At 38.1% G+C, this 16,072-nt stretch overlaps 1 protein-coding gene across 7 annotated transcripts in view; it reads right to left on the reverse strand.

The window, feature by feature from the left end:
- LOC134227655 (uncharacterized protein DDB_G0283357-like) overlaps window positions 1-16,072 on the reverse strand; it is a 695,055-nt gene that overhangs the window by 465,034 nt on the left and 213,949 nt on the right. For 6 of the 7 annotated variants that reach the window (XM_062709336.1, XM_062709342.1, XM_062709349.1 and 3 more), the window contains one exon: window positions 10,848-10,894. The exons of the other annotated variant lie outside the window; for it this stretch is intronic. The gene's annotated coding sequence lies outside the window, so the exon portion shown is untranslated. The remainder of the gene's footprint in view (window positions 1-10,847; window positions 10,895-16,072) is intronic. 7 annotated transcript variants of the gene reach the window in all.

Genomic DNA, 16,072 nt, shown 5'->3' on the forward strand with positions numbered 1-16,072 from the left:
TGTCTTGATACAGTCTCATCCAGGCTAGACAAACTATCAATTAATAACTAAGGAAATGCCAATAGAATACCAAGTTGAAAAGCAAGCCAAGTTCCGCTTGGAACGCAGAGCCATTGAAGAAGAAGAATAAGATCTGATTTTTGAATTCTGACTTTTCAGACTTTTCAGAATTTTCAGACTTCATAATTTTTCAAGCTTTTCACTTTTTCGGACTCTTCGAACTTTCCAGATTTTTCACATTTTTAATACTTCTTGAACTTTTTAACCTTTTTTTTACTTTTCTGGAATTGTGGCTTTTGTGACGTCACTGATTATCTTTTTTTTTAATTATTTATTATCATTTATTTTGTAGGCTCTAGACGCCACTAAAGGCTTAACGGAGCCGAATCTGTTTAATTTAATTTAATACATTGTTCATGCCCTGATTATTAATCTGGGCAGACGCGTCCATACACACTTGCTTCTTCTCGTTGTGTCTCCGAGTTGACAGCCTTCGCTTCTTTGTATCGACATCGGTACTGTGCAAGTCAATAGAGTTCGAGCTTGTTGTTGATGTACTATCGTCTATTGTTTCCAGATTATTGCTGTTCTCTAAAGACGGGCTGATGTGAGCTGCAGTGTGTTCGGACTTCGGACACCTCAAGGGGGTATGTTGTTAAACGCTCCTCCAAAGGTGGAAAGTTGACATCAGTTAAAATTGGTGTCGTGGATGATAATGTAGTTGTCGATTTTGATGGTAATGCTGCTGACTCAGAACACCGTTGCTTAGGATGAGCTACTTGATCGCAGTGTTTACAAGTGATTTTTTGCCCAGAATAAGTGCAAAGGGTCTTCTGTCCTTCTACAGAAATGTAGAACGGAATTGATCGCTAAATTTTAATTTGTACAGTTCGTACACCGTTGTACACCCCTGGAAAATAGTGCTTCCATAGTTCTCTGCTTACAGAACAGACATCTGCAAATTGCTGCATGAAGATGAGTACGGTTGCGTTAGGCATTGTATAGTAGGTAAGTCATGAACTCGAACATTCGTCGCTTCTGTATCTATATACACTGAGATGAGAAATCGTGCTCCATCTACCAAGAAGAAATGTTTATTGTTGTGCTCCTTGTCATATTGGCATACAACTTCATAATATCCTAAGCAGTAAAAGTCATACATAGATACATCAGAAGCAGTAAAAGTAACACGTCCGGTGCTCAAGGGCTCAAGCTATCAACTGACTGATTATCATTTTTAACCTACTTTTTCACCTCTATTTCTTGTCAGAGTTTTCTTAATTTTTTGGCTGTTCAGACTTTGAATTTTTGAACTTTCTGAATAAGTTAAATTCTCTGATTTTCTGACATTCCTGGCTTTTCTCACTACTCTGAGGTCTCAAAGTTTTCTGATTTTACAACATTTCTGACTTTTCTAACTTTTCTGATTTTTCCAAATGCTCTGTTTTCTTACTTTTAAGTCTTACTTAAAGACTTTTCTGAATTTTCGACTTTTCGGACCATTCAGCCAAATTGTTAACAATTTTCAGATATCTCAGACTTAACTGACTTTTCTGACGTTTAGTACATGTCTGACTTTTTTGAATTCTTTCACTTTTCAGACTTTTTTGACTTTTTAAACTTTCCAGACTTTTCTGAATTTTTTTTTCTGGTTAATTGAACTCTGACTCTGACTCTGACTTTTCTTACTTGTAGCTTGTAGCCTGACATATCTAGCTTTTCCGATTTTTTTCACTTTACTGACTTTTCAAACCTTTCCAACTTTTTAGACTTTTCTGGCTTGTCTGACTTGTTTTCTTTTTCTGACTTTAACTTGCCTAAATTTTGTATCCCTTCTGAATTTTGATTTTTTTTCCAAACTTTTCAGATTTTATTTTTTTACTTTTCTGACTTTTTTCAGACTCCTTTTCTGACTTTTTTAAGTTGTCAGAATATTCTGCCTTCCATGACTCTTCTGTTTTTTGACTTACTGACTTTTTCGGTTATCTGTTATTCCTTACTCAACTGCTTTTAAAGACTTTTCAAACTTTTCCAAATTCTTTACTTTTCTGACCTGCTTTTCTAACTTTTTAAATTTGTCAAAATATTATGGATTTTCTGAATTTTCTTACTTATATACTGACTTTTCAGCTTTTCTATTTTTTCAGACTTTTGAAACTTTTCTGATTTTTCTGACTAATCTGAATTTTCATACTTTATAGACTAATCAGACTTTCCATTGTCAGACATTTCTGATTCTGCTGACTTTTCAGTATTTCTCAAACCTTTTCAACTTTTCAAAATTTTCTATTTCTTTACTACTTTGTAATACTTCTGACTTTTCGGACTTTTGTCATTTCAGTGTTAATGGAATACCAGAGTTTTATGACTTCTTTGAATTTTTAGACTGTACAGACTTTTCATTTTTTTTAAACTAATCAGATTTATCATAGTTTTTAAACTGTTCAGACTTTTCAGACTAATACGATTTTTCCGACCTATCATACTTTTCCGACGTTTTATTACTGTTGTAAATTTTCTCATGAATGTTGTGAAAGAAAATGTGTGAATGTTGTGTCAGAAAAGTTGTCCGTCAGAAAAGTTGGACTTTGAATATTGTACCTAGGGCATTGGACTTTGGATACTGAATGTCCAATACATTGGATATTGAACTTTGAACATTGTTCTTTGATCATCGACTTTGTACATTGAACTTTGTATATTAGACTTTGGACTTTGCATTTCGCTCTGGACTTTGAACTTCGAACTCCAAACTTTGGATTTTCGATATTGGACTTTGGGTAGTGGATGTCGAACATTGGACTTTGAACCTTGCAATGATTTTGTGATTTCGTGATTTTGTGATTTTGCGACTTTGTGGTTTTAAGAATATGAGTTTGAGAATATTGAATTTTGAGATTTTGGGAATTGGAGATTTAGAGATTTAGATATCTAGAGATTTAGAGAGTTAGAGATTTAGGGATTTAGAGATTTAGGGATTTAGGGATTTGAAGATTTTAAGCTTTTGAAATTTTGAGATTGAGAGATTTAGAGACTTAGAGATTTAGAGAGTTAGAGATTTAGGGATTTAGAGATTTAGAGATTTAGAGATTTAGGGATTTAGGGATTAAGAGATTTAGAGATTTAGGGATTTAGAGATTTTGAGATTTTGAGATTTTGAGATTTTTGAGATTTAGAGATTTAGAGATTTAATCAACACCAACCGAATTCCTCCACCATTGGAATTGAATCACCGACTTGATAACTCAGTTGGTCCAGGTAAATGCAAGACCAGTATATGTCCACCCGAAGCAAAGGAAGATGCTGCTCTCGTTCTCAATCGAACTCAACATTTCCAGTCTCCTGCTGCTATCGATGTCCACGTATGCTATGCTACAATTCCCGATGAGTGCCCCTACCTAAACACTGACGATAGTCACCAACGTGATGATGTGACCCGCACTGTATCTGCAATAACCATCGATACCAGTCGGATTCCCCCATCGTTGGAAGTAAATCACCAGCTTGATGACTCAGCTGGTCCAGGTAAATGCAAGACCAGTATATGTCCACCCGAAGCAAAGGAAGATGCTGCTCTCGTTCTCAATGGAACTCAACATTTCCAGCTTCCGTCTATCATCGATGATCAAACGCGTAGCGCTTCAACTATGGATGATTCCCTGAGAATTTACTATCAGAACGTCAGAGGGTTGCGAACGAAGGTGGATGACTTCTTTGTTGCTGTATCTGATCAAGAGTATGACATCATTGTTCTAACAGAAACCTGGCTGTGCGAGACCATCAATTCAGTTCAATTATTCGGGGATGGTTATACCGTGTACCGAAATGATCGAAATCCGGAAACTTCCGGAAAATCACGTGGAGGTGGTGTACTCATAGCGATTAAGAACACACTCAGTTCCACTCGATGCAGCACCATCATTACCGATCCTAGCTTGGAGCTTCTATGGGTGAATATTGAAATCAACGAACAAACAGTTTGTTTGGGTGTAGTTTACATTCCTCCTGATCAATCTAGAAGCCGAGGCATTATCGAGAATCATATTAGTACTATGTTTGCCATCGTCACATCCTGTGACATCCGCACTGCCCTTCTTCTGTTTGGTGATTTTAATTTATCCGACTTATGTTGGCGTGCCACACCCGCGGGGTATGCTTACCCTGAGCCTTCCGATTCCACTTCTCCTAGTATCGCTTTCTACGACGGTATGTCGGTACTGAACCTGAAACAACTGAATGTACTAAAGAACTGCCTGCTACGTACGCTGGATCTGATCTTTGTCAGCGAAGATGCCTTAACAATGTGCAGTCTCGTAGAACCACCCGAAGCTCTTATACCAATCGATCCTTTAGAACCTCCCTTTATCGTCATGGTACGATGCCCGACTCGAGATTGCCCGATTCTCTGAGATCGGAGATGATGGAATGCTGGATTTTTCTAGAGCAAACTACGAACTGCTGAACCAAGCTCTTCTCTCTGTTGACTGGTCTCCCCTGTACTTAACACACAACGTAAATGAAGCAGTCCGGTTCTTCACTACTACGCTGACGTTACTATTTCCCGAGTTTGTGCCTTCCTTACGCTGTCGTCGCAAACCACCTTGGTCGAATCGGCGCCTTCAGTTCTTAAAACGAAAACGTGCAAGTACCTTGAGGACTTTCTCCAGCAATCGGAATTCATTCACGAAAAGATTGTTCAACATCGCAAGCTCAAAGTATAAAAACTACAATCGGGTGCTTTATGGTCGATATGTGGTACGAAAACAGGGTGATCTAAAAAAGATCCTAAGCGATTCTGGTCTTTTATTAACGAGAAACGGAAGGAGACTGGCTTACCGTCAAGCATGTTTTTGGGGAGCGAAACATCCTCCAATAAAGTGGGCATCTGCAATCTGTTTGCCAAACAATTCGCTAGCACTTTCGATAATAGTGTGATTAGCAGAGATGAAATTGATGGCGCCATAAGAGATGTTCCGTTAGGGGCACTACATACAGTCGTTCGTGAATTTCATGATGAAGATGTTCTGGGAGCCATTAAGAAATTGAAACCTTCCTATGCCCCTGGGCCAGATGGGATTCCGCCCATTTAGCATTTAAAAAAGGAAACAAGCGAGACATATCGAACTACCGTGGTGTGACTTCACTGAGTGCAGGATCCAAAGTATTTGAAATTTTGGTGAGCGCCGAGTTATTTCGATCTGCAAAGTTGTAAATCTCACCAGACCAACATGGATTCTTTCCTGGCAGATCAATAGCAACAAATTTAGTGCAATTTACTTCACCGTGCTTGAAATCTATGGAGCTTGAAATTCAGATAGATTCGGTCTACACATCTTAAATCAGCCTTCGATAGAGTGAATCATCGTATTCTCCTGGCTAAATTAGATCGCTTAAGAGTGGAACTTTGTAAGGTGGATGGAGTCATACCTTATCGGCCGACAGCTAACCGTGAAATTGGGAACTACTGAGTCCGAACCTTTCTGCAACAACTCCGGCGTACCACAAGGCAGCAAGCTGCTTTTCTCCTTGTTTTTCAAAGACGTATGTTGTGTTATGCCCCAAAATTGCAAAATTATCTATGCCGATGATTTCAAAATCTATTGGCTCGTTAAGTCACCAGACGACTGTCGGTTGCTGCAAATGTTCATCGACAAATTTGTAGATTGGTGTAAACGTAATTTCCTGATCATCAGTGTGAAGAAGTGCACCATCATATCATTTACAAGGAAAAAATCTCCCATCGTCTGGGACTATCACATTGGAAACGAACCATTATAAAGGAGCTGCGTCGTAAAGGACCTTGGCGTTATCGGAATTAAACTTTCGTGAACATTACAGCCACGTCATCAATAAAGCCAATCGGAATTTAGGGTTTATCTTCCGGATTTCTTCGGAGTTCCGTGATCCATACTGCCTGAGGTCACTCTACTTTAGCTTAGTTCGGTCTATACTTGAAACAGCAGTTGTGGTATGGAGTCCTGTTCATAATGTCTGGATCGAAAGAATTGAGAAAATTCAATCAAAGTTTTTAAAGTACGCGCTTAGATTTCTTCCTTGGCAAACACCCAACGATCTGCCACCTTATGAGAGCCGATGCCGTTTATTAGCTATGGATACACTGCAGAAGAGACGGAACGATATGAGAGCCACATTTGTTGCCAAAACTCTTCTGGGCGAACTGGATGCGCCATGGATTCTCGCTCAAATCGGCATGAATATTGTCCCTCGGCCACTTAGACAACGGAGATTTTTGAGGCTTCAACAACACAGGACAGATTATGCACAGAACGAACCAATCAGATCTATGTGCTCTTTGTTCAATTTGTATTATTATTTATTTGACTTCAATGTTAGTGCTAAAGTTTTTCGAGATCGACTGTCGAATGTTTAATTTTATTTATATACATTTTTTTTAACAAATGAGTGTTCATGTAGGCAAAAACCCAGATTAATCCACCTAGCGGTGATGGCGCCTTTCTCGCGCAAAAGGTAATAAATGTAGCCTTTACGCTTACACCTCGATGATGTACAAGAAAGGCAAAACAGTTACACCGTCTAATGTTATGATAGAAAATTTACACTAGTAGACGACAGATGGCGCTGCCAAAAGTTTCTCGAATTTCCTATATTCGAATTTTGACTTTAGGACAATTTCATAGTACTATGAAACTGAACGAAGAGCATACTTACGCCTAAATGCGTGCAACACGAGCATCTTTATAGTACGATGAAACTCTTAATGGGAAGCCACGGATAAAATATTCATAGATGCAAGGCATTTTTCATAACACATTATTGTTCTATGTGACTATGTCTCATCACTATTTTAATATTATCTATTTTTTGCAATTTGCAATTATTATGAAATTCAATAGTGATCAACAGCGTTTTAGTCTGTGTCGGATGCAACTTGTTGCAAGAAAATCGGTTAAGAGTTTCTATGTGAAAATTTGGCTAATGTTTTTTATGGCATTTTGTGCACACACACCAGCACACACAGACACACACACACACGCACACACGGACAGACAGACATTTGTTCAGCTAATCGAGCTGAGTCGAATGGTATATAACACTATGGGTCTCCGGGACTTCTATCAAAAATTCGATTTTGGAGTGAAATGATAGCCTTTCGGTACAACTTTGTTGTACGAGAAAGGCAAAAATGTCCGATGAATGTAACAATAAATAATTATTTAGAGATTTCAATATTTTGAGATTTCGAGATTTTGAGATTTTGAGATTTTGAGATTTTTAGATTTTGAAATTTAGAGATTAAGAGATTTAGAGATTTTAAAATTTTGAGATTTTGAAATTTTGAAATTTTGAGATTTTGAGATTTAGAGATTTAGAGACTAAGAGATTTTGAGATTAAGGGATTTAGAGATTTATAGAGATTTTGATATTTTAAGATTTTGATATTTTGAGATTTTGAGATTTAGAAATTTAGAGATTCAGAGATTCAGAGATTTGGAGATTTGGAGATTTAGAGATTTAGAGATTTTAAGATGTTGAGATTTTGAAATTTAGAGATTTAGAGATTTTGAGATTTAGAGATTCAGAGATTTAGAGATTTTGAGATTGAGGGATTCAGAGATTTAGAGATTTTGAGATTTAGTGATTCAGAGATTTAGAGATTGAGGGATTTAGAGATTCAGATGTAGAGATTTATAGAGATTTTGATATTTTAAGATTTTGATATTTTGAGATTTTGAGATTCAGAGATTTAGAGATTTGGAGATTTAGAGATTTAGAGATTTAGAGATTTAGAGATTTTAAGATTTTGAGATTTTGAAATTTTGAGATTTTGAGATTTTGAGATTTTGAGATTTTGAGATTTTGAGATTTCGAGATTTTGAGATTTTGAGATTTTGAGATTTTGAGATTTTGAGATTTTGAGATTTTGAGATTTTGAGATTTTGAGATCTTGAGATTTTGAAATTTTGAGATTTTGAGATTTTGATATTTTGAGATTTAGAGATTTTGAAATTTTGAGATTTTGATATTTTGAGATTTAGAGATTTTGAGATTTAGAGATTTAGAGATTTAGAGATTTAGAGATTTAGAGATTTAGAGATTTTGAGATTTTGAGATTTTGAGATTTTGAGATTTTGAGATTTTGAGATTTTAAGATTTTGAGATTTTGAGATTTTGAAATTTAGAGATTTAGAGATTTAGAGATTTTGAGATTCTAATTTTCTTATTTTCTTATTTTCTGAATTTCTGATTTTCGGATTTTCGGATTTTCTGAGTTTCTTATTATCTGATTATCTGATTTTCTGATTTTCTGAGTTTCTGAGTTTCTGATTTTCTGATTTTCTGATTTTCTGATTTTCTGATTTTCTGATTTTCTGATTTTCTGATTTTCTGATTTTCTGATTTTCTGATTTTCTGATTTTCTGATTTTCTGATTTTCTGATTTTCTGATTTTCTGATTTTCTGATTTTCTGATTTTCTGATTTTCTGATTTTCTGATTTTCTGATTTTCTGATTTTCTGATTTTCTGATTTTCTGATTTTCTGATTTTCTGATTTTCTGATTTTCTGATTTTCTGATTTTCTGATTTTCTGATTTTCTGATTTTCTGATTTTCTGATTTTCTGATTTTCTGATTTTCTGATTTTCTGATTTTCTGATTTTCTGATTTTCTGATTTTCTGATTTTCTGATTTTCTGATTTTCCGATTTTCTGATTTTCTGATTTTCTGATTTTCTGACTTTCTGATTTTCTGATTTTCTGATTTTCTGATTTTCTGATTTTCTGATTTTCTGATTTTCTGATTTTCTGATTTTCTGATTTTCTGATTTTCTGATTTTCTGATTTTCTGATTTTCTGATTTTCTAACTTTCTGATTTTCTGATTTTCTGATTTTCTGATTTTCTGATTTTCTGATTTTCTGATTTTCTGATTTTCTGATTTTCTGATTTTCTGATTTTCTGATTTTCTGATTTTCTGATTTTCTGATGCATTTAATTCAGCTTCTGTCCGCTTTTGATGCAAACTATGATTGCATTCTTATTTCGATTGGACTACACTGCAAAATTAATTTAAATCATAAAATCTCCTCTGCACAGACTCTTGGAATCATTTCCTCCGAGTATTCGATGATGTAATTTTAGTTCACCTAACGCATTCATTTATCCACAGATTGCTGTTGATGTCGATTCGTTTTGACTTAATCCGCGTTTTCAATTCATAAACGTCACATATAATTAATACTCCACCATTATGCTTTGCGATTGTTTACGATCCGCTGACCAATTCTGCAAGCCGCACTGCCTATCTCTCACTTACGATTAACTACTTTCGATCAAGTCTGCTCTCACTTCCAATCATTCATCGAAAACCACGGCGTGAGTGGTTTCTGCGGATAAATCTTTCCACCTTGCCTCATCCCACTACTAGTAACTTGTCCGTCCTTTTTCGATCACATCCCTTCGATGGATACAACCGCAAACCTTTATTCACTGCGAGTACCATCTCCGAGCCGGAGCCTATTTCTCAGCTCAGTTAACAACAGCCATCGTAGACAAGTTGCTTGCTGACCATGCAATGTAGATGGTGCCGAATGCAATACCAACTCAAATGTTGACTGCATCCGTCTACTCAACTAGATATCATCAACTGCGCGTTATACATCCTCCCACAATCCTAACCATTCAAGCGTTCATCATGCGAATCAAACATTTCTGCCGTGGGGATGTCGTAAAAAAAGTCAGCGCTATCGTCTATCTTCTTTAAACTGCATTATAAGTTTTTGAGTGAGTGGAACGGCTTACGTCGAATTTTGATATGATTGTACTTTTGTAAACGATCATCGACAATTCTTGACATCCCTAAGTGCGATGTTGACCGACGGCGGTGGCGGTCCCAGTAACGGTAACCGCGAATCGAACTAATTAATTCCACTTATCACGCGCTTGCTCCCTACCCAGTCACTCCGCCCTTCACCATCAACCCAACGTGGTGCTGCTCACATGCTCATCGCCGTCGGTCTGCATTGCCATTATTGGCCATCGTCTTCGCTTTCGCTTCACCGCCGCCGTGCGTCGCACGCCGTCATGCGTCACCGTTTCCATCACCGCAACGTCGTCGCATCCGTCCACGGGAGGTCATTGTCCCAAACCACCTGGACTAGAAACAATCGCAGAACGGGAGAGAGATTTTCCCAACCTACAAACCTTACGTAAAACGGGAAACGTGCGGCGCAGAACGCTAAATACCTGTGGCATGGTTTGTCCGAGGCGCTCATCAAGCGACGAGTCAGCGCGAGCGAGCGGTCTAATCAGAACTTCGCAGATTGGCTCATTTTTTTCTCGGTCCGGATCCGAGAGTTAATTACACTTTTTCTCCACCCCGAAAAGTGATGTAATATGTCTGAACCGGCGGACGCACGGCGTCAGGAGAAACAACGGCAGTTCGGCGGGTGATTTGTGGACTTTACCGAACCGTGACGAACCCAGGCGAGGACTACCAACCTTTACCTGGTACCCGTCTGGTTGTGTTTGCAGATTTGAACATGCGAAGCGTGCAGTGTGCGGCTACACATGTTCCTACAAGGCAATTACGAAAAGCGTTCGCGGACACACACGGATGACACGAGCGTGTTGCATTTTGCAAGTTAGTAGCAAAGAACGAAACAATGATTTTGGCAAATACAGTGACCTGTGTTTTGACGTTGATAGCTTTCCCGGTGACGAAATAGTGTCATAATTCATGTAACGCACGGTGGAAAGTACGATTCAGTTAAATTTGTCCAATTGGATTGTGGTGAAAGAATCAGAAAAAAAAGTTTGGCAAAAATGTTTGCGAACCTGGTTTATGCTTAGATTTGACGGAGTGACTCACCTGAAGATTATATCATGTAGCCGTCAACACATTTGTCAGTTTCGAACCTGAAAAAGAATTGAAAAGAATGTTGATTGTTTATTGCTACATAACATAAATAACGGATCGTATGTAATAAAAGTGGCCATCAATAACATATATCCTGCCCTTTTCCTAGAATCTTCGCCGTCAGTCGCCATCTGACATTGGCACGCTGCCAATTTCCGCTCAGAACCTTCAACATTATACCAATGCAAAAACCGATAAATGGCTCACTGTTTTGCGATGCTAATTCTCGCTATCCCCCTACTCAAATTGGTGGATAATTATCTACATCGCATCGTGTGCCAGCCAACAGCGCGAACCATTCCCCCATAACGTCGATCAACACTTCGACTTCACTCATCGTCTTTCATCCCATCGTCACCATCCGGCTATCGCATCTCGTACCCAATACACTCCCCTGGCAACCAAGCAGCTACGCCGAACGAACACCGGCGAAAGAGGAAAGTCATCGTCATTAGCTAACCGCTCTCTTTAGACTCTTGCATATAGCAGGCATACGAAGTTACGGTAAGTAGTACCTCCGATGCGATGAGTACGGAAAGAAAAGATCGAAGATCTCGTTCTCGTGTTCAACGACACCGAACACGAGTCTCGATAACTTCCTGCTACTGCCGTTGCTGCCGAAAGGTTGTGGCTTAGCGCCATTGATCGGCACTCACCGTGCCATCATCATCCCCACCGACTATGGGTACCCGGGTGGTCAAAAACAAATTCATGCTGCTTCTAAACTTCCATTTACATATATTTAAAGGTCATCAGTTGATTGTGCAGGGTATTTCACATTTTTGACCATCAGCTTACACGCCACTTGCCCTTAGTGACATGGTATGGCCTTCTTCTCGCATTTCCCAGCATCATCTCGTGCGTTTTGCGTGATTCTTTTCGAACTCAGAAGAAAAAAATATGAAATTTAATATCTAACGAAATGTGAGAACATGGCCTTGGTTCCTCCGACGATTACTCGCCTCACCTCTCCACTCCACTATCACGCGTCGCGAATAGATAGCTTAATCAAGGGGTTGTCGATTGGATCTACCAATTTGGACCCGGCGCGGCGGCGTGAAGCGGCGTTGAAGATGGCATGAAACAGTCATCCATTCGGTTCCCATGCCACAAAACCGTATGGCACTTAGTCGCTCAACCAATTAAAAGCCATTTAATTTCAACTCGCATTCACGCGCTCGATGGTTTTTTTTACAGCATCGAAAAATTGAAAAAGGAAAATGAAATCAAACTACAAAGCAAAAGTTGCAACAGAACATAATAAATGAGAAATTATTGTCCAACTGTCATACTGATTTTATTGTATTTTTTATTGGAATTCTATTAATTATTGACGAATAATGATGAACGGATCTTAGATGCCAACAATGTGTTCTATAATTTATGGTTTTTCGATGAACAAATTAACTCTTATCAATAAGATTGTCGATTGTCAATAACGCACTGAATATCGTCTATCTGGAGAAAAGTAATTAAGCAACAGCAATCCTGAGACAAACCTAAGACAAATGAGATACACCCAGTTTTTTACGTGGTTGGAGTTCATTGATTTCTCGGTTAACCTGAACTATAACAGCCTTTTTAATACCCCCTGAATTTTATTTGATTTTTTGTGAATTTATTCGTGGGGTTAACTCATTGTTTCATTGACGTAGTCCTCCAGCGTCAAACCAAACCGTTAAAAAAAATACGAGAAAGGCAGACCTGGGTGTAAATACTAAAAGGCAAATTTGTGCGATCTTGAAATCCGGAAAATAAGGCAAATAGATTTTATTAATTGAGAAAATTTAGAAAACATGTTTCGGAGGCTTGACAAATGAGAAGTGAGAAGTTCAAAGTAAAATTTAAGAAGTGGAGAGTAGCAAGGATGAAATGTGATGCGGGAGGTGAATAGTGAAATGTAAGAAATAAGTATTGAGTAGTGAGAAGTGAGAAGTGAGGAGCAGACATCTTGCACGCGTACAAAAAAGGATGAGATTGAGAAGAGATTGCTACGCGCACATAAAATTTGGCGCACGCGAGTCTCACGAAGCTTGTGTACCTACCTCACATTGACATTGGTGATTGGTGAGACATCTCAATGCGATCAGCTCATGCGCTGTTTTCCATGGCAAACCTTCGCAAACAACAGCGAAGGTGCGTAAACATCTTGGGCGGTAAATTTTTATTCAATAATATCGTCACGTTAGTAACACCAGCTATACATTTTGACCGCGTGAGATGGGTCTCATGAAACGTACATTGAGACACGCTCACTCAGTTGTTTTTCTGCGCGCTAGCTTCTCTCGTTGCACCGCTCATGGCACACTGTCTCATCCATGTATACACGAGAATTAAAAGACTTTGATGAGGAGTGAGAAATAAAAAATCCTTCTTCCTTCCTCTTCTTTCTTCCTTCTTTCTTCTTTGGTCTTCTTTCTTCCATCCTCCTTCTCTCTTATTTATTCTTGTTTCTTCTTTTTTCTTGTGCATTCTTTCTTTTTTTTCTTGTAAATGTGAAGTGAGAAGTGAGAAATAAGATGTGAGTAGAGGGGAGTGAAAAGTAAAAAAATACTCCTTCTTTCTTCCCTTTTTGTTCTTCCTTATGCCTTCTTCCTTCTTCTTTAAGCCTTTTCTTCTCCTTTGCTCCTTTTTCTTTCTTCCTTCTTTATTCGTTCTTCTTCTTTCTTTGTTCTTTTTTCTTTTTGTTCTTTCTTTTTTATCCTTTCTTTTTTATTCTTTCTTTCTTCTTCCTTCTACCTTCTTCCTTTGGTCTTCCTTCTTCCTTATTCCTACTTGCTTCTCTTTTTCTTTATTCTTGCTCTTTTTCTCCCTTCTTCTTTCTTCTTACTTATTCCTTCTTGTGGGTGTGAAGCGATAAATGTAAAATGCTAAGTGTTAAAAGAGGAGAGGAAAGTTTCATTCTTCCTTCTTCTTCTCCTTTCTTCCTTCTTCCTTCTTTTTTTTCTTCATTCTTCCTTCCTGCTTCTACCTTCTTCCTTCTTTGATATTCCTTCTTCTATCTTCCATCTTCCTTCTTCTTTCTTTCTTCTTCCTTCTTCTTTCTCCATTCTTCATTCTTCGTTCTTCCTTCTTTCATCATCTATCATCCATCTTTCACTCCCTTCTCCCTTTTTCCTTTTTGCCTTTCTCGTGCAACAAAGTTGTACCGAAGGGCTAACATTTCGCTCCGAAGACGATTTTAAAAAAAGCCTTGGAGATACACAGCTTTTTATACCAATCGACTCAGCTCGACGAGCTGAGCACATGTCTGTCTGTCCGTGTGTATGTATGTGTGTATGTGTGTGCACAAAAGATAAGAAAAACATTGGACAACTTTTCAAATACCGTGGATAATCAAATTTCGAACATAATCAAACTTGGGACGCTTCAATTCGTATAGGAAATTTTCTGAAATATTTAAGCGAAATGTTTCGTCAAGCTGGGTCAGAAGGACTAATAGTTTTTGCTTGTTTTAGTATAGTTACATGGTAATAAGACATGTTAAACCAATGCGACGAAATGATTAAAAGACAGTCTGAGCTGTGCAGTGAGAATTTATTTCAATTATTCTTCCCGATACTGTGTAATCAGGTGTCTGAAGTTTGAATCTTTGTGTCCGAAATATGAATTCAACCCCGCCGGTGTCCGAGGTTGAACCAAACATAAGCCGGACATTTTCATAAATTACAAACCTTCTTCGCAATATCTTGCACATATTAAATAAGTAGTTCAAAGATGAATACTATACTTAGTGATTGCAGTGGTGATTTAAACAGTGTGACTTAAAATGTGATTAAACAGGATGGTTGTATATCAGAAAGTGCTTAAGCGTCCGAAGTTTGAGTTTGAATGGTAGTAATCATTAACCGATTTTCTCGCAATACGTTTTATTATACAGTGGACGAAGCCTTGTTAATCACAATCGAATTTTTTAACGATCGTCCATTGCATTTTAAAGTTATAAGGAAAATGACCGAACCATATTAACGCCATGTAAGGTTGGTGTCTTCGCTAAACGCGAGAAAGGCAGTATTTCTTCTCGGTGGATTATGGTGGGTTTTTCATCTTCTTTTTTCCTTATTTCTTCTTTCTTCTTCTTTCAAGCTTCTTCCGTCTTCCTTCACCCTTCTTCAGTTATGGCGTTGTGGCAAGGAAAACTGTTACTTAAGAGAACTACAAACAGCTGGAAACAATTAAAAATTGTCCATAAAAAATAGGAAATTGGCAATAAAGAAATATAAAATTCCAAAAACAATTTGTAATTACCGACAGAACAAAAATAAATAAGCACTTTTAAAAGCAAAAATTACAATTATAAAAGAAGTTTCCATAGTTTTTTTTTAAATGTAATTTCCAATATTTTTATGGAAAAATTTAAATTTTTTATGGACATGCCGTTGGACTGCCGTTTCCTGCCCCCTCATCGTAATACGTTTTGTATGGATGATTTAACATTTTTATATTAATCTCAACGTTTGGTCTGACCCTCTACCTCTCCATACAGCGTTATGCAATTTGTGGACGGTTCCTACCTCATTTAGAGCTTGCTGACGTTTAATCATCTTTCATTTTCAAGCGCATATATTTTTTTCTTTATTTATGTGAATTTTGTTGGTTCTTAAAGTTAAGCTGGTCGACAAAAACGGACATCAATCACGATCTTCCGCGGTGGGATTCACCATCGATAAACTTTGGCCAGGTGTCCAACTGTGATTGTACAGATGTCCAAGAATTCAATTGTTCAGTCGCGCTGTTCTCCGGAGTTCAATCGGTGCAGCCAGATAGGAAACCCAACTTTAGTGCATAACATCCATCCATAAAACTGACCGAAGAAGGGAAAGCTGTTCAGAGCGAAGGACCATCGCAAAAAAAAAATCAGAGCGGAGGACTGCAAGGATCGCAATAAACTGATCATAATGACAGTTACGACTGGTATGACGGCGAATGTGAGCAGTTAGTGGAAGAGAAGAATGCAGCATGGGCGAGATTGCTGCAACACCGCACGAGGGCGAACGAGGCACGATATAAACAGGCGCGGAACAGACAAAACTCGATTTTCCGGAGGAAAAAGCGCCAGCAGGAAGATCGAGACCGTGAAGAAACGGAGCAACTGTACCGCGCTAATAACACACGAAAGTTCTATGAGAAGTTAAACCGTTCACGTAAGGGCCACGTGCCACAGCCTGATATGTGTA

Source organism: Armigeres subalbatus, chromosome 1, assembly GCF_024139115.2.
Source record: "Armigeres subalbatus isolate Guangzhou_Male chromosome 1, GZ_Asu_2, whole genome shotgun sequence".
Classification (NCBI taxonomy): domain Eukaryota; kingdom Metazoa; phylum Arthropoda; class Insecta; order Diptera; family Culicidae; genus Armigeres; species Armigeres subalbatus.